A 25,884-nucleotide genomic window follows, 5' to 3' on the forward strand; every position below is an offset into this window, starting at 1 on the left:
CTCTGGAAGAAATCAAGAGATTTGCAATGTAGCAACATAAATATACTGATGGTGTCCATATTTGTTTTAAATTTTGATCAGAACTGGGAACTGTCAACAGTGTTTTGTAATCCATGTTTGAGTGCATGAGGTTGAACAGACTGACACTGAATTCAGTCAGGTCAGTATGAGGCACTGCTACTTGTGTGAAAGCAGAGGTTATTTTGCCTTCAGGTCCTAGCATGTGTTGTCCATATTTTGGGATAACACTTATTTTTCATGGGCAGAATGCTGTACTGATAGAAGTTGGGTGACGTGTCCTTTTGATGCATACTAGGAGAGTGTCCTCACTCCCTCACCCTGCTTGCATTGTGTCTCCTCCACAACCTCTGCAACCATATTTGACTTTTGTGAAGATGCACTATTACGGTTGTGCCACTGTGAATTGTTTCACTGCTACCATGCAACTGTGAAGCACAACTTTTGATGCTACCTTAGTGCAATGGCCATTGGATCCAGTCCTGTCAACTTGTGGCTTTATACTGTGGACCATAAGGCCTTGCTATAAGGAAGCATGAACGAAAAGCACCCACACCTTCCAAGTTTGGCCTTCTAATACACCTACAGCTGACTTGAATGTTTTCCTTAATACTTACTTATTTTTGAACTGGCACTCTTTGAGAAATCTCTGACTAATTTATTTTGTCAACATCAGCTTTGCTTAATTCAGTTTGGCCCTTTTGAATACAATCAAAGCAGACACTTGTTTCCACTTCTATAGATGTGACACAAATTCACCTAGCAAATGGATTTATGACTAATCACACTGAGAGTTGTACTAGAAATTTAAATCAAACAATGAATAACAAATTCCTGAACGTCTAGAAATGTACAGATGTGCCCACTGATTCCACACATTCTGGGAAACTATTACATTAATTTCCTAAATTTAACCCAGTATTGAATTTCTGAATTCAAAGCTCACTTTAAGTAGTTCATTTAGCTCCACTGGCAACTACAGTGCCTGACTTCCTGACCAAATTTTCTCAATGAAGTCCCATTGAAAGGACAAATTAGGCATGCCATATTCTTGAATGTTTTGCTGCTATGTAACTTTTTGGGGGTTGAAAAGCAGTACAGGTTGAGTATCCCTTATCCAGACATCCAAAATCCGGAATGCTCCGAAATCCAGACTCCACGCCGTAACAGTAAACAAAATGCCTTCGCTCACTTGCTCACAGATACCCAATTTTGCTGCTTTTAAACATGCAGTCAAAACTTACTTATTCATTTACTTATTTCAGAAGGCTGCACACATCTCATCCCCCTCATTGCCCACCTGGGACATTTCTCCCCTGGTTCCGTTGTCCCAAGCCCACTCCCTGCTTTCCTCCCTTGCATCCCCTCCCCCCGTGGCTCTGGGGTCCCCACGCACCCCACCTACCTTGGCAACCACTACATTCTATTCTTCAATGGGGGGCTGCTGATCCCACGGGCAGGAAGACACAAAGGCTCCTTTCTCGGGGGAGGGGTCGGAAGGGAAGGTGCCTGTGCCAAATGTTTCTTCCCAGTCGCCTCTCTTGGAACCTGGACTCCCTCGGGTTAATCCTTAAACTGGCCTTCCCCTGGCAGGAGGCAGCAAAGGGGGCTCCTGTATCAGGGGCATAGCGAGGTTGGAGTGGGCCCAGAGACAAGATTTAAAATGGGGGCCCCCTTCACTGAAGCTCAGCTCATGAAGTAAAGAAATCTTAAATGAGGTGAATAGCGGTAACAAAAAGCATAGTAAAAAATTGTGTGTGTGTGTATGACCTTTGTGCCACAATAGAACATCATCCTAAATTATTTTTTAAAAGGCTTTGTAAATTGTGGATGATGCAAGTCATTTAATGGTACTAGAGAAAGACATGCTGTTCTGGTAGCTCTGGGTCTTAACATTCACACCAATTTCGGAGGATGAATACAACTGAAGGAAGCCTGGGCGGGTGCGTGGCTGGGGGAGTCAGTCATGTGACTTGCTTCTACCCCCCCCCCAGGCAGTGGGCCCCTCAGACAACTGTCTCCCCTTGCCCTATTATACTTACACCCCTGTCCTCCATCCCTGCGTTGCAAGAGAGAGCAAATATTCCAAAATCTGGAAAAATCTGAAATCCAGAACACTTCTGGTCCCAAGCAGTCCGGATAAGGGATACTCAACCTGTATAAAAATATATTTTGAACAACAAGGCAAAGACAGAAGAAAAAGAAACACAGACCAGATTAAAGCCAACAAACAATTTAGCTCCCACCCCCACAATCAGTCACCACATGGCAACTCAAAATTGGAAAGAAAAATACAAAAACAGTTTTTTGCTCTAGCCAAATTGAAAAGTTTTAAAACTAAACCAACCCCCAACCCCAAAAGTGACTTCCATATGAAGGAGAAAATAAAATCTCTCCTTCAGAGAAACACACACAGAGAGGCTATTCACACAATGGAGGAAAACTGGGTTAAGGGAGCCTAGCCCAGTTTTCCTCCATTGTGAGAACCACCAGGCTCTCAAGCCAGCCTGGTGGTTCAATGGCAGCTATCCTGCCAAAGTAGCCCTCCCTTTAAATGAGGTTAGCGGAACGAGCACTACGCTAACCCCATTTTTTGATCATGAGTTGCCATGGTGCGGCTCCACGGCATGATGACTCGCAAGGAGACCGCTGAATGGGAGGCTACAACAAGCCTCCCGGCCTTGGGGGGTCTCCCCAGAATGCCCTGCACACTCACCCAGGGCATTATGGGACTTCCGGGACTGGGTGGCCCCTGATCCCTTACACCCCTACCAGTTCCGTGACGGAGCCTGTTATCGTGTGGGTGGCCAATCCAGCCACCCAGGGCTCAACTACTGCTTGTGTGCAGAAAGAGCGGGCTTGACCCACTCTCTCCATCAAAGCCCTCCCGGCTCTACACAAGATTGGTGTGTGTAACCTCTCTTTGTGGGTTTCTCTGAGGGAGAGATTTTAGTTGTTTATTAATTAGATTTATATACCGCCTTTCTGAAGGTGGCTTGGGGCAATTTACATTTTTTAAAAAACAATTAAAGCCTAATCCTAAACCCTAACCAATTAAAAGCAGATTAAAATTTCAATTAAAACTAGATAACATTAAAACTAAATATCATTAACAGCCAGGCTAAAAAGATAAGGCATCAGTATACAAACTGGATGGACCTCCTTGTCTTAATGATGGCTGCACTGATGTCTTTGGGCACTATGTCTCCCGGTAGAGTAGGCAACAAGCCATGTACATGCCTTGGCAAGGGTCACATTTCACCAGCTGGTTGGAGAACTTGAATGAGATGTTGGTGATCTCGGGCACCGAGAGTTGTTTGTGGTAGGCCTTTTCTGTAGAGATGATGGGGGCATAGCTGGTCAAGAAGAAGTGGATCCTGGGATAAGGCACTGAGTTGGTCTTGAACTCTGTGATGTCAACATTCATGGCACCATCAAATCTCAAGGAAGCTGTGATGGATGATGCAAATTGCCCAATCAGCCTGTTGAGATTGATATAGGTCGGGTGCTCAATATCTAGTTTATGATGGTAGACATCATAGGCTGCTTCATTGTCTAGCATGAATGAGCAGTCTGAGTGTGCCAGGGTGGCGAGGGTGACCAGGATGGAGTTGTCGGGCTCCACCACGGCAGCAGAGATCTGTGGGGCAGGGTACACGAAGAACTCCGACCAGATGAGTGGGAGGTTATTCCTAAATAGTTAAAACAGTGTACCTGGTCTATTTTATTTTCATTAATAAACCAGTTAGTTTCCTTAATTCTCCTGGAAAACATCATTACTTTCATCTTTTTGTAATTTATCAACAACCTTTCATCCTCACAACATTGCACAAAGGTTCTTAGGGCTAGGGGTGTGCATGAATCCGGTATGCCCAGTTCAGTTTGAATCCAATTACTAATCAGTAATCTCAAAACTTCCAAACAGGATGTAGAGAACAATTTGTCCTATAAAATGTGTATAAAATATAAATGTAATCATTATAATCTATCATGTATAATACTATAAAGATACTTTAGTACAAAACACATATGAAATCTGATTATTATTATTATTATTATTATTATTATTATTATTATTATTATTTTATTGCTTGTTTACACAGTCAGACAGGTGTTATTGACTGGTTTGTTTTATCCAGACATCAAGTCCTTCCCAAGGACCTGGGATGGCTGAATTTTATCATCTGTACTGTTGGTTATTATAGATATCGTTGCAAAATATAGGCTGTTCCCAGTAAAGTTGCTTTTTGTAATTGGCTGATGGTGATTTCTGTGGCTCCTATGGTATTGAGGTGTTCTTCAAGTTGTTTTGGAATTGCACCTAGGGCGCCAATTACCACTGGGATTATTTTGGTCTTTTTCTGCCACACCCTTTCAATTTCAATTTGTAGATCTTTGTATTTTGTGGTTTTTTTCTATTTCTTTTTCTTCTATTCTGCTATCCCCTGGTATTGCTATGTCGATTATTTTCACTTGTTTTTCTTTCTTCTCGACTACAGTTATATCTAGTGTATTGTGTAGCAGATGTTTGTCTGTTTGTAGTCAGAAGTCCCATAATATTTTTGCATCTTCATTTTCTACAACTTTTTCAATTTTACGGTCCCATCAGTTTTGGCTACAGGTAGCTTATATTTTTTGCAGATGTTCTAGTGTATCATCCCTGCTAGCTTGTCATGCCTTTGTTTGTAGTCAGTCTGTGCGCTCTTTTTACAACAGCTGATTAGGTGGTCCACTGTTTCATCTGCTTCTTTATAAAGGCGGCACTTGCTGTTTGTGGTGGATTTTTCTACTTTTGCTCTTATTGCATTTGTTCTTAGTGCCTGTTCTTGTGTAGCCATTATTAAACCCTTTGTTTCTTTCTTCAAGTTGCCATTCTTAAGCCATTGCCAGGTCTTGGTGATGTCTGATTTTCCACTTATTGTGCAAATATTGACCATGGAGTGGCTAATTTTTCCATTTTTCTGCTTGGTTCTTGACTTGTTCTTTCTTGTAGGCCTGCTTTGTTTCATTAGTGTTTAATAGTTTCTTGTTATTGACCATTTGAAGTGCATCTTCTTCACTGTCCTTGATATATTCTTCAAGGCCTCTTTTCTCCTTCAAGAAGGGATGTGCGTTTCATTTTGGATACAAAATGTTTTGTGCACAAAACAGGACATTTCGGCTGTTTTGTAGCTGAAACAAAACACCCAATGTTCAAAACAGAAAATTTTGTAGCCAAAATAAAACATCCCTCTTTTGGATACAAAACGTTTTGTTGTTTCAGCTGTTTAGGAACTCCATTTTGCAGTCGCAAAAACTCTTTCTCCTTCAGTCTTCATTTTGAGTTTTGACATCTGTTTGAATTTCCAGCCCTTCCAGCCCACAGATTGGCCAGCAAAAGCATGGGCTGATCTGCTGGCAATTGCCTCCTTATTCCTTTTCAGGAAATTTAAGGGTAAATTTTACCCTCATTGGCTAGTGGGGCAGGGTGCATTTACCCTCATTGGCCAGTGGGGCAGTGTGCATTTCATTGTTGTTGTTTCACACTGTTGTGTGTAGATCAATTGCATTTCAGGTGGGGGGGATGTGGATGTGCATGGCCTTTGGAAATCTGCCTGATTTTTTCCAAAGCTCTGCTGTTGTTGATGTGTGATGTTGATGTTATATGGGGTGGATTTGGGGCAGAAAGGGGGCTTTGGGGGCAGAAGAATGGGTCAGGTGGTAGTGCCCCAATGGGTGCCTGCTGCCACCCAGATTCCAAAGGAATTGGGAAAAGGGCTGATTTTTAAAGCATATCTGAAGTTGACATGTCTTTGGGGCAGATTTGGGGCAGAAAGGGGGCCTGAGGGGCAAAACAGTGGGTTGGGTGGGAGTGCCCCAAGGGGTGCCTGACACTTGCCCTATTCCAAAGGAATAGGGCAAAGGGCTGATTTCTTAGGAATTGTTGAAGTTTACGCCGAATAATGGAGGCTTCAGAAGACCCATAACTCCACCTGCGGGGCACTGGGGTGGCTGGGATTGAGTGGTGGTGTAGTGCACATAGGGTGCCAACCACCCCCCATGGGTTGCTAACCCATGGGGTGCTGGGTTCTGTTGTTTCTGAGGTGTTCTGAGTGTAGATTCTCTGGTAGCATATGAGATTTTCTACAACAAACCATGAATCCACTCTCATATGCTACCAGAGAATCTGAATCTACACTCAAAACATCTCAGAAACAACAGAACCCAATACCCCATGGGTTAGCAACCCATGGGGGTGGTTGGCACCCTATGTGCTCTACACCACCACTCGCTCTGGGCCACCCTGGTGTCCCCTGAGTGCAGTTATGGGGCAGCAATTATGGAGGTCGATCATTCCCTATGGGGAAGAACTTTACAGATGTGCAAACTCCATTACATCTTTAAAAACTAGCCCTCTGCCCAATTCCTTTGAAATAATTTTGGCAGCTTCCTTGCCCCGCTGGGCACTACTACCCACCCTACTCTGCTCTGGACCACCCCTTTCCCCCCAACATGAAGCAATACTTTTGCTGAAACCTCCATTCTTACCTATGGGGAAAACCCTATACTTCAAAAATTCACCAAAAATCAGCCCTTTGCCCAATTCCTCTGAAATGTGGGTGGTAGTTTCCACCCATTGTGCACTACCACTACCACCCACTAGTTTCCCCCCAGGGCCATTTTAAAAAATCCAGAACGTTTCAGATTCGGATTTTGGAATTTCGAACAAAGAACAAAATTGGGGTGTTTCGGATTGGCTGATTTCGAACAAAGAACAAAATGGGGGTTTTGTGGATTCAGGCCAAAAACAAAACAGAAAACAAAACAAAACACACAACCCTACCTTCAGGCCTCTTTTCTCCTCCTCTACTGTTTGATGGACTTGCAGCATTCCTCTTCCACCTGAGCTGCGAGGGAGGTATAGCCTATCTACATCACTGCAGGGATGCAGAGCATGATTGATGGTCACGATTTTCCTGGTCTTACGATCTAGCATCTCTAGCTCTGCCTGGGTCCAGTCTACTATTCCTGCAGTGTATCTGATAACAGGTATAGCCCAGGTGTTTGTGGTGTGTATGGTGTTCCCACCATTGAGTTTGGACTTGAGGATTTTTCTAACTCTCCTGATGTATTCACTTCCAATTTTTCTTTTCACTTCAGTGTGTGCAATGTTATCAGCCTGGAGAATGCCGAAGTATTTGTAATGTTCTTTCTCTTCCAGGTTCTTGATGTTGCTTCCATTGGGCAGTTCTATTCCTTCTGTTTTTGTTATTTTTCCTCTGTTCATTATTAATGCAGCACACTTGTCTAGTCCAAACTCCATTGCTATATCGCTGCTGAATATACGGACAATGTTTAGCAGTGATTCAATTTTTATTATTATTTTTATTTTTATTTTTATTATTATTATTATTATTATTATTATTATTATTATTATTTTACATTTTATATCCTGCTCTTCCTCCAAGGAGCCCAGAGTGGTGTACTACATTCTTAAGTTCCTCCTCACAACAACCCTGTGAAGTAGGTTAGGCTGAGAGAGAAGTGACTTGCCAGAGTCACCCAGCAAGTATCATGGCTGAATGGGGATTTGAACTCGGGTCTCCCCGGTCCTAGTCCAGCACTCTAACCACTACACCATGCTGCTATACACCTTATTGTAACACTTGTTTATGTAGTAGAAACTACGCATATGGTGAGCCATCATTGGGATCTGTTCATTTAGCATTCATTTTGTGTATAGATCTCAGCACACATTGCATTATCCACGTACTTCTGCCCCCGCCCCCTTTGCCTAGATCCTTTAAAATGGGAGCCAACAGTTCTCAATGGAGAAGTTTCAACTCAACCCCAAATAAAATATTAAGCATTCAATTTCTTCCCACAAAAGCCACAGTCTACTGAAGGCAAATGTAACCTTGACATACAGCCATTAAGAGAGATCAGGATGTATGGAATAGAAAACAGTTCACTCCTTGTCTTCTGCTTATGAGGAGAGGCTTCAGGAATCCTCCTTTTCACCCTTGTCCTCCCACAGGTTTGCTAAGTAATGGATACACTGTGGGTTCTCTCCCCCCCCCGTTAGCAAAAGCAAAATGCTGAGAAACAAAACAGTCCCAGCAAGAAAGATGCATTTGCCTTGAAACTCAAGACATCTTCCCTACCTTGTTGGCTTTCACTCAGCTGTCACTTTCTTTTGTACTCTGATCTGCCACCAGTAATTCATTCAGTCACTTTTCAAATAGCAAAGTGGTCCTGAGAAAAGCATAGCATTTCTTTGTTTTTGTAGTGGCTTCCCCTGGCTCTCCTCTAATCAAAATAATTAGAAGGCTGAACTATATGCACAAGCTTCCCCACCTACCTCAGATCCATGTAGTAACTAGAGTACTGACAGTCTTCTTCAATTTGAGGTTCTGAGAAAAACTTCAGGGGGTTGGAAAAGTCAAGATCAAAGACAGGACAGCCTGTTTTAATCCTGCAAGTTCTTTTGTGTTCACAGAAACTCACCAGCACTTTCCTTCTAACCCAGAAAACCACTGAGAAATGAATAAAAGTGCTGGTGGTGGTGGTGGTGGGGGGACACTTGCTGACATGATGCACAATACAATGCCGGCACTGTCCATCATCCGTCGCTTTGGCGCATGTGTCAAGCAGCCACAACAGTATTGCACAAGATGACAGCCGTGCAAACACTTGTAACTGCTCACCCACAGTCGTACAGAACTACTTTCATTGTCTCCAAGTGCTGCACAACTGCAAGCACACAGTTCTAAGTAGCTGTACCACTGTCTTCTTGTGCAGCCCTGTTGCAGCTGCTTGACACATGTGCTGCTGTGCCGGATGAAGGGCAATGCCACTTTGGCAGATCGTGTTGACCAGTGGCTGACATCCAGATTGACCATGTGCTGGTGAAAGACTGTTTTCCACAAAGGAAGAGGGGTGACTTATGCTGATTCCCTCTTCCCTCTGCAGTGACCTGTGCCTTCTGAAAATTTGTCCCTGGTAATCCCACAACCTTCAGAAATGCCGCTTCCCACCTCTGCACCCGAGCGGTGGGGCGGGGGGTGGGGTTGTAGACCCAGCCTGAGAAGCAGCCATGGCAGTGCCATCTTGGCTCCCTCCACGTGGCCAGGGGCCTGCCCAATCAGGAGAGGGGGCCGGGGGAAGGAACTAGCCTGGCAGCCTCCTCATGGGCAGTCACTCTGCTGCATTTTTTGGGGAGACAGGAGGCTGCAGAAAGAAAGGGAGGGGCAAAAATTTCTAATCCAATAATCTTCAACTTCTTTTTATAAGGACACATTTTTATTCTTTTTGTATGGATAAATTTTATTTAAAAATATGAATGTTTAAGCAGAATCAATGAAGAATAGTAAGTGCAAACTGATGCTGCTTAGACAAATTCTGGGAATGCATGGTATTTTTCTTCTAAGGTTTACGAAGAATCGCTTGGATTGGCCAGGGAGTCTTAGAACTTTAAAAATCTATGAGGCAAGTCTCACGATCAGTGAGACTCGCCTTTAGGGGGTTTGCAAGGAGAGTGGGCTTAGCCCACTCTCCCTACAAACAGTTGCCCGCAGAGCCCTGGGTGGGCGGATTGGCTGCCCACACTGCCGGCTCCATCACGGAGCCGGTGGGGGCAGTGGGGATCAGGGGCTGTGCGGCCCCCGGAAGTTCCAAGATGCTCACGAGAATTGGCAGAAAATAATTTTTTTCTATTATTTTTTCTTCTGATTTTTTTTTAAAAAAACTTCTTCCTGCTGCTGAGAGGATCATCACTGCTGCCTGCCTGCCTGACGCAGCTTCCACTCCAGCCCCAGCGTGCCATTCTGTGACCAGCCACCAGCCCAGTGGCCACCAATTTTCCATAGAGGTTGCCCCATCTGAAGAGTGAGACCAGAACCTCAGAGGTGGACTAGAGACCCAGCATTTGGAGAAGCCTTCAACTGAGTGAGAGTGGCCCAGCCATTTATATTTTAGCACACATACACACAAACCACACCATCACACACACACATGTCTCTAGTCTCTCTTGAAATGTGTATTTGGGGTTTATTTTTCCCCCTGTTTGGAGGGAGGTTAAGGTTTTGGGGTTTAACTGATTTCTAAAAGTTTTGTGATATTTAGATTGGGTTTTAAATAGGGATTCTTCAGTGTATAGCTTTAGAGTTTAAATAGGCCAGATCCCCGTTACCTAGGTGGTTCAACTTTAGAATGGTAGTGTAGCCTAATAGTGGTTTAAATAAATAATTCTTTTTCCCCCTCCCAAATATTTTTTTTCAAGAGGAAAGGAGCCTGTTCAAGTGCTACTAGCATTAATAAAGAATTAATTCAGCTAGGCTATCTCAGCACTCCTCCTGTCCTGAGTCCTGCACACACTTTTGTGTTGTTGCTTTTTAAAAAATATATTATAAGCCCCTACCCTGCCCATTTCTCTGTCCATTATTATTTCTCTGCCCATAATTTGTGAATTGAAACACACATGCTTGACTTGTATGTGTATGTATGCCCAGCACAATTTAGTTACTTTATATCATCTTCTGTGCCTGCTGTTTGTTTGCTAGTGACACATCACTGTTGTTTCAGCAATCCAAATCTGTAATTAAACTTTACTGTGATACATTGTAACTTCCAATAACCACAGAAAGAGAATTTAACTTTCCCTGATGTTCTTGGTGACTGCCAGCCTTAAAGAACTCCCACCCCAGCAATATGCATTGGAATGTAATCCCAAAATGCAATTGTGTGCCTATCCCGTGAGGCTTTTTTTGAGGGACTTCTCACGGTGTGGTGTGGGCAAAGGACAGGTTCAATTCACTGTGTCTGTGTGCACGCGGACTTCTTGTTTTTGCAATGACGATTGGGTCATATTGTGAGTTGTCAGCATTTTTATTCAAAGATTGCTTGCATCTACACAGATTGTGCTCATAGTGCTCACAGCTGATGCCACGGGCTCTGATCCATTGCGGAAATGTGCCAAAAACTTGTGTGCTGTTGTTGTTGTCATCAATTCATCACTCATCAAAGTTGTGTGAGTGCTAGGAGGGGGCCCTATGCCAAGCCTTGCTGCTCCGCTTGCAGAATGTTGTTTTGCATCCTCCTCACTGAACGCGTGTTGCTGACTGTGTCTCTCTGTTGCTTGTGGTGGACCAAAAATGTTTGGGGGAGGGTCAGAGCAGAGCACTGTTGTTGGACCTAGGGCCTAGTCTGCTGATTTGCTGCATCTGTGTGACATCATGCTTGCTTTGGAAAGCTGGCTCTTTGCAAAGCTCTGCAGTTGTTTGTGTGTGTGTGCTGTGGGTTGTTCTTTGGGGAAGATCTGGGGCAGAAAGGGGGCATCTGGGGTGGAAGAGTGGGATGGGGTGGTAGTGCCTAATGGGTGGAGGCTACCACCCCAATTGTAGAGGAATTGGGCAAAGGGCTGATTTTTTTGGTGATTTGTTGAAGTTTATGCATCTTTAAGGTTTTTCTCCATAGAGAATCATGGAGGTTTCAGCAGCCCCATAAGTGCACTTGGGGGGTGCTGGGGTGGCCTCGAGCAAGTGGTGGTGTAGCAAATGAGATTTTCAATGAGACACCATGAATCCACTCTCATTTGTTATCAGAGAATCCACACTCAGAAGAACACCTCAGAAACAACAGAACCCTGAACCCCATGGGCGAGCAACCCATGTGGGTGGTTGGCACCCTATATGCACTACACCACCACTTGCTCTGGGACACCCAAGCACCCCCCCCCCCAGTGCACTTATGGGACTGCTGAAACCTCCATTATACCTTATGTGGAGAAACCTTAAAGACGTGTAAACTTCAACAAATCACCAAAAATCAGCCCAATTCCTTTGCTCAATTCCTTTGAAAAAATTCTGGTAGCTTCCTTGCCCCCCTTGAGAACTACCACCAACCCCACACCACTCTAGGCCACCCTTTTCCCCTTGACGTGAAGCGATACACCTCCATTATACCTTATGGGGAAAACCTTAGACGCGTAAACTTCAACAATTCACCAAAAATCAGCCCTTTGCCCAATTCCTCTGCAATTTGGGTGGTAGCCTCCACCCATTAGGCACTACCACCCCACCCCACTCTTTTACCACAGATGCCCAATTTCTGCCCCAAATCTGCCCCAAAGACACTAAAACTTCAACAATTCACCAAAAATCAGCCCTTTGCCCAATTCCTCTGCAATGTGGTTGGTAGCCTCCACCCATTAGGCACTACCACCCCACCCCACTCCTTTGGCCCTGGGACTCATTTTCTTGATCTGAATCAATTTAGATTTGGATTAATTCGGATCTGTATCGAATCTGGGGTGATTCGGATGGGTCAGATTCGGACCCAAAATTGAAATGTGGGGGGGGGGGGTTGATTCAGATCCAAATCGAAACACCAAAAATCCAAATTGCACATCCCTTGTATACACATGTACAGATGTAGATGTGTATATATGTTCAGATCTGTATAGTGGTTACATCAGTAAGATTCCTTGCTTTACCTGCATTTGAGAGGTCTGCACCCAGGTTCTCTTCTAAAATGCATATATAAAATATGCATATATAAAATGCATATATAATTATAGGTTCTCTTCTAAAATGCATATATAAAATACGCATATATAAAATGCATATATAATATATAATTTAATGCATATATAAAATATGTACAAGTATGGTGCACAGACACCTAGATGCATGTTCAATATAGTGTCTGAATAGGACATTGGAGTAAGGTTTTCCAAACCAATTAGACATTTCAGACATTTGCCTATTTTTCAAAAGATTGCTTTTAAGCACCCAGCAAGTTGGGGAAAATAAACCCATTGATTAAACTAACCAATGTTCACGATGTTCTTGTGGAAGATAACTATGTTTCTCAAGTGGTTCAGCAAAATAACAACACATCACTTCTCAAGTGGCTCTAGAGAGCAACACTTCTCTCAATTTAAAGATGATGAAAGAAAACAGGATATGAAATTAGGTGGAGAATTATAACCAGTTTGGGACATCGTGTTTCGCATGGAGTTGACTAATTATGTTAAGTGGCGAGAAAGTGTCTGGGTAGAAGACAGATTTGTTCGCAACTGGAGTTTATTTATAGTATACTGGAATAATAAAGTACCAGATAATATTCACCCTTTTGGAGGGTTGGGGTGGATAATTATGTGCAGTATGTTGCCAGACTCCTGAGGGTCCAGCCTTCAAGATTAGATTTGGGAAGCTGTATTGGATATTGGATCGTGCTGCTTCATGCCTTTGTTCTTTCCATTTATGACTTTAAAAAATATTATTGCTTCTAACATATTTTCTGGTTCTTTTTTTTCCCAATTAACTTTGCAAGTTTTGTAAAATTCATATATATATATATATATATATATATATATATATATATATATATATATATAAATAAATATGATAACTGACTTTCTTTAGAATAGATCTGCTAAGAACGTTTGCAGAGCTTGGATGCTCATGGGCAAACTTGGAAAGATTAAGACAGAGCATTTGAAAGATCCGCTGGTCTAGGACAGCCCAGCCTGGTTTAGCTTGCATGGGTGATGCACCAGGAGAGAGGTTGCTTCTGGTGCTGCCCCCTACACCAAGCCCCATTTCTTGAACTGGGCTTTAGCAAAGGTTAAATGAACCACAGATTCACTTAACTTTGGCTGGCGATCATCTGGGCGATCACCACTGGGTTAAGAGATTTCCCCAAGACCCGCTGCGGTTTCCAGCAGTGAGTGAAGGGAAGGAGCAGCCATGCAGTGTGGCAGCTACTCTAAGGAGAGCAGCTGCCATGCTCCTAGTGCAGGGCACCCTGGGATGTGAGAGGCGGGAATTCTTCCTGTTCCGAGCTGATGCCATTACCAGCCGCCTGGCTCGTCTGCCTGGGAAGGTAGGCAAGGTCCTGCCTTCCCTGCAGTGCACCCAGCAGCAGCCGTGAGGTCATGTGAAAGACCTCTGTATGTACAGCCAGGAAGTATGGGGGGGGGGGGAATCAATTTTGTTTAGCCATTTCTTTTCTTTACTGAAAACCTCATTCCGTGAGATATTAATTTGTTAAAATAGCATTTCTTTTCTTACACAATTTGTCTGTTTCATGTGTGCATTCATTTATTAATTCCCCACTAATTTCAGTGGGAGAACCAGTTGCACTTCTGCATCCTCCAGGACCAGTTCGACTAATCTTGGGGCCTACTGCAAAATTAGGTTCGTGGACCCCTATGTACAGCTAACCTCCTTTAGGCTTAGGTGGGGAGGATGCTGGCACCTTGATAGCTCAACTGCTCCTCTGCTTCTGCTTCTGCTTCTACATCCTTGGCTGCCCCAGGGCTCCTGCCTCTCCTTCCCCTTCAGGATCGGGGGAGGGCCAGCCTATCTGAAAACCCATCTCATGAGACTACAACTTCTTAAGGGTATGAACAAAAGCAGTTTGCCCAGTTCAGTTCGAGTTCAAACCGGACTCAAACCCAACCAGGCATGTTTGGTTTTGTGGTGCTAAACACTACCCAACTAGAATTCGAGCTGGTTTGGGGGTTCTAATAAAAAATAAATAAATTACTTACCACCACAGCACCAGGGGTCCAGAGGCCTAAGGGAGTGCTGGTATGTCCACGGGGGGTCTCCTTAGTCCCCCTATCCCTCTGGTGGCCTCCCCCGATCCTGCATGGGCTGTTTTGACCCATTTGGGGGACATTCCAGCCCTTTCCCCAGTGGTGGTTGCCATTTTGGAGGCCGCTGCGCATGCTCTGTGGCCATTTGCATGGCTGGGCCAAACAAATGGCCAGGGAGCATGTGCAGCAGTCTCCAAAATGGCCGGTACCACTGGTAAAAGAGAAAGAATGGGCCGGAAAAGGGCTGAAATGGCCTTTGTAGGACTGGGGGGAGGCCAGCAGGGGGAGGGAGACTAAGGATATCCCCCCCCCAGATTAACCAGCACCCCCCAAGGCTGCCAGACCCACAGTGGTGAGTAATTTTTTAAAAAAAGTTTAGACCTCCCCCACAACTGGCTCCAACCTGGCTGAGGGGGTTTGGTTTGAGGTTGAGCCAAACTGGAGGGCAAGCCTTCGAACCAGATCAGTTGGATGGTGAACCGGCTCAGCCTTGAGCTGGTTCGCACATCTCTACAGCTTTTGAGATAACTCTCTGTCTCCCTGCCCTTCTCCCCTCCTGTTGTTGTTCTTCTGCACAGACCCCGGCCCAGCATGAGGCTCCCCCACAAATGCTGTGGCCCCCTGTGCTTGCAGTAATTGCAGTATACTTAAACCAGCCCTGTCACCCTCTAACCTCTGTTTTCCAGGCAACCAACATAACATTTGAAGGCATTCTTGGACAAGACCCCCAATGGGATCTACCGAATTTCAGGCAAATTGGACAAAGTGGGCCTGATTTACGTCATAAGACCTAAACAGACTAACTGTTATCTAAAGTAATTTTAACTGGAAACAGGAACTATCGACATGGCAGAGAGGCACTCAGGTGGGCAGACCTGAACACTAAGCTTGAGTGACAGACTTTGGCAGCTCAGAAAAGGAGTGAGCAGACAGGCATAGTAGGGCATTAGGCTTTAGCACCAGACTGTATGGTGGACAGAATACGGAGATGTGCTTGAATAACAACTAAATTTGGAATGTTCCTATTCCCACAAAGAATGTCCATCCATTCATTCCCATATTTATACATTCTGGTGTTTGTAATTTTCTTTTGTTATGCAATGAACTGAAAATTCATTAGGGGTAAGCAAAGGAAGATATGACCATAAATTATGGATTTAATTTCTTTTCTTGTGGAAATACTTGACTGTTTCAAATGGGAAACCACATTCCCCACCTAAATTCATTGTGATTTATACTGCCTGAGAAAAGGGACCCTCCTTTCTAAATGGAAAATATTATGGCTTCAGTACTTCTTCCAGCATGCACCTAAACCAGTGTAAAAGGTGATGAATTGGTGTAAAATATTTCTTTTGTAATTGGTGGCATGCAGCTGCGTATTGGTGTAACAGAAGTGAGAAAAAATATATTTATGGACCCCATATTTATTATTAATAATAATGATGAAAATATGAGGACCGTAACTTAGAAATGCTACATATTTTCAGGCTGTGAATCCCACCTAAGAATCTATAGTATATGACCAAGTTTTGCTCAAAATAGCTACAGAATTCTGAAGAACTCCCCCCCCCCACACACACACACATTCCTGGCTAATACTAATTCTTTGACAATGCAGGAGGAACTATAAATTTGTTTTGGAACCTAGTATTATCTACCAATACATAAACACAGCAAGAGCTGACGAGGCCTGCAATATAATCATTCTTCTGCGACAGCATTGTTTGTGTGAGGACAGAAATTTCACTTCAGTATTGAAGGGATGATAATTTGTTCTGAATGCCAGTATTCCTGTCTTAGTACGGTATGCACAAATATCTATTTCATCATTTCTATATGTGTGGGTGTGTGTATGTGTGGGTGTGTGCACGCACATGCAATCTTGCAAAAATAAACCCTGGCTCTGACACAAATGTTAATTGGAAAGAGGCAACGTATTGAAAGCCCTCTTAATGAAACATAATTCCCAACCTGTTTATTTTAGGTATTTATTTTTAGCCCATCCTTTCCATGGTCACGGTGGCTAGCAACATGAAATCATGCTCCCCAAAATGCAGTTTGTCAATACAAAAAGCTAATAGGGTCAAGGGGATATGTGTTTTGTTGCTTGTTACTTTTTGTGCTTTTATTAGAACTTCAGCAAATAGTTTCTAGTTTTGGTTTTGAATCAAATCTGTATTACGGTCATTGACCAGTATACATACAGGGTTTTTTTTAAACACACACACACACACTACAGCAGCCTGTAGAATTTAACATTTTTCCAAAATACTTCACCTTTAGGGGAGAACTACAATTGCCTGGCGTGATCTAGAGGCTAAAATACAAAATTTAGCTACATTATAAGAAATATATTATCTTTATCTGCTAAAAGAAACCAAATATAAAATTTGTCAGGTACCTGGCAGATTCTTTATCATGGGTGAAATTAGTTTATGGCACAAATCATAATAAAAAGCACAATAAAGTAGAACATGACCACAAGGGCAGAAACATTGCTGAACAAGGATATTTTTATATCCGCTTTCTAATAGGTCTTATGGAAAAGCATTGAAATGGGCCTTGGAGGAGGCCTGCCAATATTTGGGCACAGTCAGTGTACCCAAATATGGTGCCGGCTGGAAATCTGCCTAAGGGCCCTGTAGGCTCTAGGCACTTTGCTTTAATTACTTTGGAGTTTCATGCCCAAAATTCATTGTTTAAAGATTGCCTTAATCCTCTCAGAACCCAGGGGTTTCAACACATCTGATGAAAGGCAACACAGAAATAATTTTATGCTGACAGTTTTCACCCATTTCGAGTGAAAATTACCAGTAAGTATTAAAGTATCGCTCCTGTTATTTAAAAAGTTCAGCTTTAACCAGTAAATGACCATAGCCACCCAGATTTTGGCTTCAACACGAATCATTCCAACTTCCAATCTCCATGCTGCATTAGAGACACATCTTGGAGATAGGAAAAGTGTTCTTTATAAGCCAGATAGGACTCTTTCAAGGAGCTCAAAATTAGGATAAGGGCCTAAGGTTTTCAATCAAAATAGGGTGGGGAGTGAGAGACGGAAGAAGTCCCTCAATAAGATTTCATGCAAGTATGTTATTGCTTTCCCCTAGCTGCTGCTTCTTTATCAACATTTGCCACCCTCTAGTTGCTGCTTCTTGGATTAATCAGCCATATGAGTGATCACAACCTGTCAAGAATCATGTAGTGCTGAACAGGATGATTTCAAAACACCATGCAGCCAATAAGGTTTGGTTATTTGATGATGCCAAAGAGGGGAAATGAGAGTGAGAGCAATGTTTGCTGAATTATTGAAATGGGTGATTCCAACCAGTAAGGGATCACAAAATCAGAGGGATTAGAACGCTGTACAATCAGTTGGTCTTGGCTGTACAATGGCATCACTAAGGGTAGGTTAAATCAACTGAAATAATTAGCTGAAAATTTTTGCCAGAAATGCCCCCCACCCCCAATGACCACTTTAAGGAATGTGTTTTCTGATACTGCTGTCTTATGGCAGAGGTGTAACTAGGGAAAACGGCACCCGGGGCAAGCACTGAAATGGTGCCCCCCCCGTGCCCCACCCGCCAGCCCCCCAACATACTACATTATACTTAGGTTTTTCCTCACAAGCGCCCGCTGCCACCGCCAAGCCAAGCCACTGACTGGCCGCCAGGCTCCAGCAAAGCAATGGGGGGGCCGCAGGTGGCGCGGAAGGGACCGCTCGTGGGGAAGGGGGCACCGACGTGCTCTCTTGACTGCTGCAGCGCTGCTGCACTGAGCAGGAAACATTTGTATTAACAAAAAATTTAAATTTTTTTTAAAAAAAATTGGTCATGGCGGCGCCCCCCACGTGACCAGAAAAGATGGCGCCCGGGGCACGTGCCCCCCCTGCCCCCCCTATAGTTACGCCTCTGTCTTATGGTTATTGTTAGCCAGTTAGCATTTTATTTTTATAAGTGTGCTATGAATTAGTGGAAACAAACAAGCAAACAAAAAAGTGGCATTCCTGACCCAAGCTCAGAGCAAGGTTCATATAAGCCTGCCTCAAACAAGAGGCAAACTTTTAAAGCCCCCCAATTTTTTATTCAAATTGGATCCATTCCAGACTTCACTGCCCCCATTCCCACAAATCCTCACTGCTTTCCAAAGCCCTCCCATCTAGACCCTAGCTCCTCCCCTTTGGTTATGGACATTTGATATGGGTGGTGGGAGCAGCTTCTGCAATGTGCAGGGGGCAGAGAGGAAGTGAGGTCTCCCCCCCATCATGTTTATGTACTGGGTAACTGTGCTCTGGGGTGTGAGAGAGATGGGAGATATCTCCCCTGCTATCCCTGTATGTCATTTGCTGTGGCTGTCACAGCCCCTTCTATTTGACAGATAAGTAAAAGGGAATTTTGGGTGGGTGGGTGGTGCAGAGGGCTTTTGGGGACAGCACAAGTGGTCAGGATGGGCAATGGCATTTCCCCAAGCCTTGAATTATCTCAGAAAAATGATAAGAGATCTTCTGGGTTTTTTCCTGAAGAACACAAATTGATTTTAAATGAACCTGAAGCTGATTTTGGAAGGCTTTCCCACCTCTACTAACAATATACTATTCTGTATTGCCAAAAATGCTTGCATTAAGAATGACTAGATTCATCTCAGCCCTTCTTTTTCTATAGGTTTAATAATATTTACTTTTTAGTTATTTAAAAGTTTCTATTGTTTTGTTATGGTTCTTATTTTTGTAATAGTATACTTTTTTTTTAATGGTCCTGCTTGTAAATAAGTCCTATTGATTTCAAAGAATCTAGTAATTTTGGTTTGGATTTGGGTGAAAGTCATATACTTTCCTGATTACAGTCCATATCCAAGTTATGTCAATCAGCCATCATAAATCACTGAAATACAGTATTAAAATTCATGTGGAAAGCAATAAAGAACATTGATAACAAATCACTCAGCATTATGAGAAATAGCAATAAGGAACGATGCTAAGCCATAAGGAGTGAAGATAAGCAATGAAATCCATCATATGGCATTGGCAAGTTGGTTTTCAAAAACATTTTCTTTTCTATTCAAGACTAAGGATTAGGGATATGCAAACAGGCTCAAGTTCGAGCTGGTTTGCCATTGAACTTGGCTGGTTCGAGGGCTTGCCCCGGTTCTCCCTAGAGCTAAACCAGACCTGGTTTGGCTCAAACTCAAGCCGAACCCCCCACCCCCCCGGCCGGTCCAGGGGTTCTAACAATTTTTTTTTAGATACTCACCCTACAGAGAAGTCCATTTTCACCCCATTCTGGGCCTCTTCATGCTGGCGGCGGCCATTTGGGAGGTCACCATGCATGTGCACTGGCCATCTGCTTGACTGGGGTTAAGATTTTAAATCTTAATGGCCATCATCCTAACAAAGCATCAGCACTCTGTGAGGAATGTTGGCATACCTGCAGAGCAAACTAGTAGCACTCTGCTGGTCATGTGTGTGTGTGTGGGGGGGATATGTGCCGTTCATTAATTGTTGGGGGAGAGGTTTATCTACACTACACCTCTACATGTGATCCAAGTTTTAGTTTAAACTAGTATTTGGGTCATGTGTAGAGGAGCAGTTTGGATGTACTCCCCTCCATGCAATTAATGAAGGCTGCCCCTGTATGCTGGGAAGGAGAGAGGGCAATTGTGCTCACGGCATGCACACATTCGTGTCCCATGTAGTTGGGCTGCCAAATGAAGTATCATCTGAACCAGGCCAAGGTTACTTACGACATAAAATGACAATGAAATTTCAATCAAGAAATATAGCACAAAACATGACCAGAACACAATAACAAACTAATGTGGGAGAGGAGAGGAGAGGATCATTTAATGGTCAGATCAAAGGCCTGCTTAAACAAGAAGTATTCAAAGGCAGTGAGTTCTATATTCTGGACACTGTGAACTGCACTTCTAATGGTGGTGGGAGACATTCAAAGCCACTGTCTGAAAAAAGTTCTTAAATTTCTTCTTGGTAGGAACCCTGATAGTCCTGTGCACGGGGAAAACACATTCTGACAAGAGAATAAAATTGCTGGATTTAATAGTCTCCCAAACTCAAATTGTTGGATTGTGTTGGAATTTAGTCAGAAATATCTGATTTAAGGTGGAGTTCCCATAGGGAACAACAGAAATGTAAAAATAATAACTCCAGAATGGCTACGCAGAAAATCCTCAAACTTCCTATGATGGCCGTACTTCATTATAGCATTAAGTGTGTGGAGTTTGAAGAAGATCGGTCTTCTGGTTTATTTTGAACTATTTTAAAAAGTTCTAAAAGATGTAAAATGTGCCTGTTTTGTTTTATGGTAAAACATGCCAGAATTTAATTCCCCAATCAGACCATTAAGCCTACCATGTTTGGAAGAAATTGTTCCTTTCCTTCATATGAAGGGCATACTCTCCCCTTTTTTGGAACCCTGTGTTATAACCCCAGAATGTCTGGGCAGACTGGTTTTTATCCATTTCATTCTGGTAGTGCATGACGATAGCATTACGTGTGCGAAGTTTGAAGGAGAATGAGTCACTGGTTAAGGTTTTTTTTTTAGTTTTTAGAAGTGCCATCACTGCTTTGTTTAATGGTAGGAAGTCACAGGCCCCTTAGGCACGAATAAGCTGATGACTGAGAAAAATAGTTCTTTACAGAATTATGTTTAATATTACACACATAGTCCTAACAAAAGTGTAAACAGCCATAATAAATGAATCTATGACCCTCCCAACAAGCATTGTGATTGGAAGGCGACAGACATGAACCATTGACTTGATCAATTGCAAATGGCCAGCTTGATCTGTCACTCTAAACATCTCTCCCCACTCTACTGCCCTTATCTTTCAAATAAGGCACTGCAAACCGTTTACCTTAGGCAACTTTGTGTCGGCTTCCAGAAGCCCTGAAATGATGTTTATAAATCTTACAATTCTGACAGAAAATCTGACAGAATGGAGATGTATTGTGATAATTCCTGGCTTCCTGCTGTCATATCCGATTAGATCTGACATGATCTGGCATAGGCACTGTTGGATCTGATGTGTCGCACAGCCCTAGAAATTTGGAAATAAATCCAGTTTCTCTTGGGGAAGATTCTTGAAAGCTGAAATTAAAAAGTTGGAGAAATTTATCCACATCCCATGGGATACAGCAAAGGGTGTCTCCCACAGATGGGCAGGATCATCTAGGAGGAGATGATCCTGACATGCAAAATAACAATTTGGAAAATCTCAACCTTGTGACAAGTGCATATTTCTTTTTACTGCTATGCGTCACCAATATGCAGTTTTGCATTTTTGGCAAGGTAGAAATCTCCACAGAAATAATTGGAAGATATAGGACAACTGTACCATGACACACATTTAAATAATGTTATAGAAGGCAATTTTAAGGGAGCAGTTCTATGTACATGAGAATAAGTCTGAATGAAGAGGAACTTAATAAATTTGCATAGGACTACTGCTTATTTCTACATGAGTTTTAAAAAATATCGTGAAAATTTATTTTAACTTCCCTTAAACCCAGAATTCACTTGGGCAGGACATTCCAGATTCATCCCAAAGTTTGCTTTAGGCTAACTTTGGTAGCAACTGTGTTTTATACTCCTGTAGTTTAACCTCATAGCTACAGTAGTTCCTTCATAGCTATCTGTTGGGGCCTCTTATATAAGAAACTTGCTCAGCGTCCAGACACTATCTGAGCAGGACTGTAAATAAGGAAAGGACAAGCTTTAAAAAAATGTTTGATGTACTCCATTTCCTTCTGTGAGAATTTATATCTAGAGACAACTTATTTAGCCACTATGAAAAATTGCTCCGCAAACAAGTTATTTTAAAAGTGACCCTATGAACCATTAAATTCCTGTTCAATGAAGCCTAAAGATATTCTGAAGTGTATTAATACAGCAAGCGCATTTGTGTGTGAATTTATACATAATGGTTATAGTTGTTCTCTATGGAAATGATATTTTAAATTCATTCTTGGAAATGTGTAGCATACCGCTCTATCATTTATCCTTTTCATCATTTACCTGTCCTCAGCAGTACATATCGCATCATCTACAGGCAAGACATTTCAACTCAGCTTGGCCCACAGGCTCCAACCGTACAAGTTAAGATGTTTCTGATAGCTCTGTCTGACTAATAATAATAAAAACCTAAACAGCCAAGCCATTGAACTAGGAACCCGTGCTAAGCTGGTTTGAAAGAGCTAGTTATCCTATGGCTCCAGTCTAAAAGAACATGCTGAGGCTGCACATGTGTAATTCTTACAAAAGTGCTAAGTTCCTGCTATTTAGCAAGAAAAAGGAATCAGGGCTCAGACCTCCTGAATAGCCAAATCAGTGGGATTCCAGCTTTTTTTAAAAGGGTGATGCACATTCAGCCCTGATGAATGAATCAGGATTTATTTATTTATTTATTTTTATTGTTAAATTTACACCCCACCTTTCATTAAGAAAATCTCAAGGTGGCTCACAATGAAATTAAAAAACATAAAGCCACGATTTGACATGCTTTCTAAAAACTGTGATGGAGACTGAGGAGTAGGGATGTGCGAACCAGTTTGAACTTGAACCAGTTTGAATTCAAACCAGGGTGGTTCGATGGTTCGAATTTGAACCGAACCAGCCATCAGGTTCGAGCTGCAGGTTCGAAGTTGAACCAAACTTGGGGTGGTTCAATTTGAACCAGTTAAAACTGGTTCTAACCTCCAAAAGTGGGTGGGATGGTAGCTGGTAACCATGGGTACCTACCACCCAAACCCCAAAGCAATTGGACATTCGTACGATTTTTAATGAATTTTTGAAATTTATTTTTATTTTTCTCATAGGGTATAATAGGACTCGAACCAGCTCATTATTCCCTTTTATGGAGCACCCATGGGTGCCAACAACCACCCAAACCCTGAAGTAATTGGACACCCCTATGATTTTGTAATGAATATTTGGATATTTGTCATTGAAAATCTTATATGCTACCAAAGAATCTACACTCAGAACACTTCAGAAACAACAAAACCCACTACCCTATGGGTTGATAAGCCATGGGTGGTTGGCACCCTCGCTCTGGGTCACCCTAGTACCTCCAAAGTGCAGTTATGGGGCTGCTGAAACCTCCATTCTTTTCTATGGAGAAAAACCTTAAAGCCACTTGTGGCGTGCTGGGGTGGCCCAGAGTGAGTGGTGGTGTAGAGCACAGAGGGTGCTAACCACCCCCATGGGTTGCTAACCCATGGGGTACTGGGTTTTGTTGTTTCTGAGATGTTCTGAGTGTAGATTCTTTGGTAGCATATACGATTTTCAATGACAAACCATGGATCCACTCTCATATGCTAACCTTAAAGACACATAAACTTCAAAAATCACTTAAAAATCAGCCCTTCGCCCAATTCCTTTCAAATAATTCTGATAGCTTCCTTGCCCCCCTTGGGAATTACCATCCACCACACTCCACTCTAGGACACCCCTGTCCCCCCCGACTTGAAGCTGTACATTTGCTGGAATCCTCATTATTCCCTATGAGGAATTCAGAAATACTTTTAAAATTCACCAATAATCGGAGGAGTGTCTGATTGCCTTGGGTTTGGTGGGCAGTAGACACCCCTGGGTGCCTACCACCCACCCACATTTGTGCCTCTAGGTGCTCCACAATAGGGGATAATGGGCTGGTTCGGGTCCCATTATCCCTTTGAGAAAAAATAAATATATATTTCAAAAATTCATAAAAAATCATACGAATGTCCGATTGCTTTGGGGTTTGGGTGATAGGTACCCATGGGTGCCAGATACCACCCTACACACTTTTGGAGGTTTAAACCAGTTCAAAACAGTTCAAAATGGTTCAAATTCGAACCAAATGAGAGGGGGGTTCAAGCAAAACTAAAACCGAACCACCCCTCCTGGTTCGAACCTGGTTCAAATTCGAACCAAACTGGGTGAACCAGTTTTATGCACATCCCTCCTGAGGAGTGGATACCCACCGGGAGTGCATTCCAGAGTCTGGGGGCAGCAACAGAGAAGGCCCTGTCCCAAGTGAATGACAACCTAGCCACCCTCATAGTTGGCACCCAGAGCAGAGCCCCCTCAGATGATCTCGTCAAGTGGGCAGCAACCTTTGGGAGCAGGCAGTCCTTCAGGTATCCCGGGCCCAAACCGTTAAGGGCTTTAAACGTCAAAACCAGCACTTTGAATTGGACCCGAAAACAAACTGGCAGTCAGTGCAACTCTTTCAGAATGGGTGTGATGTGCTCCCACCTGGCAGCACCAGATAAAACCCTAGCTGCTGTATTTTGCACTAGCTGCAGTTTCCGGATATTCTTTAAGGGCAGCCCCACGTAGAACGCGTTACAGTAATCCAGCCGTGGCATGACTAAGGCATGGGTAACTGTGGCCAGATCTGCCTTCTTGAGAAAGGAATGCAGCAGGTGCACTAGCCAAAGCCGTGCAAAGGCACCCCTGGCCACTGCCTCCACCTGAGCTTCCAAAAGCAGAGCTGGGTCCAGACATATCCCCAAGCTGCGTGTAGTAGAACTTGTAATGCCAGGTACACACATGCAGCCCCAGTTTGCACATGCTGTACTAGTCAGCATCCTCACTATCCACGTGGAAACAGGCCAAACAAAGCCCCTCCACAGCATTTAGTAATCCCAAGTCCCACTACACAGGCAGTGGTAGTGGTAGTGGTGGTGGTGATTTTTGCTGATCTCTCCTTCCCTCAGGGAAAGAGTACTTCCAGGGGAAGTAGAGATAGGGAAAAAATCACACACACACACACACACACACACACACACACACACACACACACTTTGCAGCAGGACTCTGTGGAGGGACTTTGCACACAGTGCCTGCATATAGTTTGTGAAGATGTCGGTCACTCATCCATCCTGGTTAGACACAGTCCTATTTTTATCAGATTTGAACAAATGTCCTTATAAAGATTGCCAAGAGTATGAAAGAACCTTCATGAAGGAAGCACATTATTTGTTATGGTGTAAACTATCTCAAACCTGCATAAATCCCTTGTTGAAAAGGAAAAGGGAGGAGAGAGATGAAAATGGAGACTTTCAGTTCCAGTCTCTAAAGATTACTCTCGATATTGAATGTTCATACACCAAATTGATTTTTTAAAAAAATGGTTATAGCATTCCACAGTAAAGTTGTATGACACTAATTACTTGGTGTTCCTAAATTCAGATGCAAAAACGGTTCTGCATGCAAAATAGCAATTCTGCATTTCCAAGTACTCACAGTGTACAACTGTGCATGGCAGCTGAGTTGCATTTT

At 43.1% G+C, this 25,884-nt stretch overlaps 1 pseudogene; it reads right to left on the reverse strand.

The window, feature by feature from the left end:
* Positions 1 to 3,155: 3,155 nt before the first annotated feature.
* LOC128343657 (tubulin alpha-3 chain-like) lies at positions 3,156 to 8,900 on the reverse strand (annotated as a pseudogene).
* Positions 8,901 to 25,884: the final 16,984 nt, after the last annotated feature.

Source organism: Hemicordylus capensis, chromosome 2 (genome assembly GCF_027244095.1).
Source record: "Hemicordylus capensis ecotype Gifberg chromosome 2, rHemCap1.1.pri, whole genome shotgun sequence".
Classification (NCBI taxonomy): Eukaryota; Metazoa; Chordata; class Lepidosauria; order Squamata; family Cordylidae; genus Hemicordylus; species Hemicordylus capensis.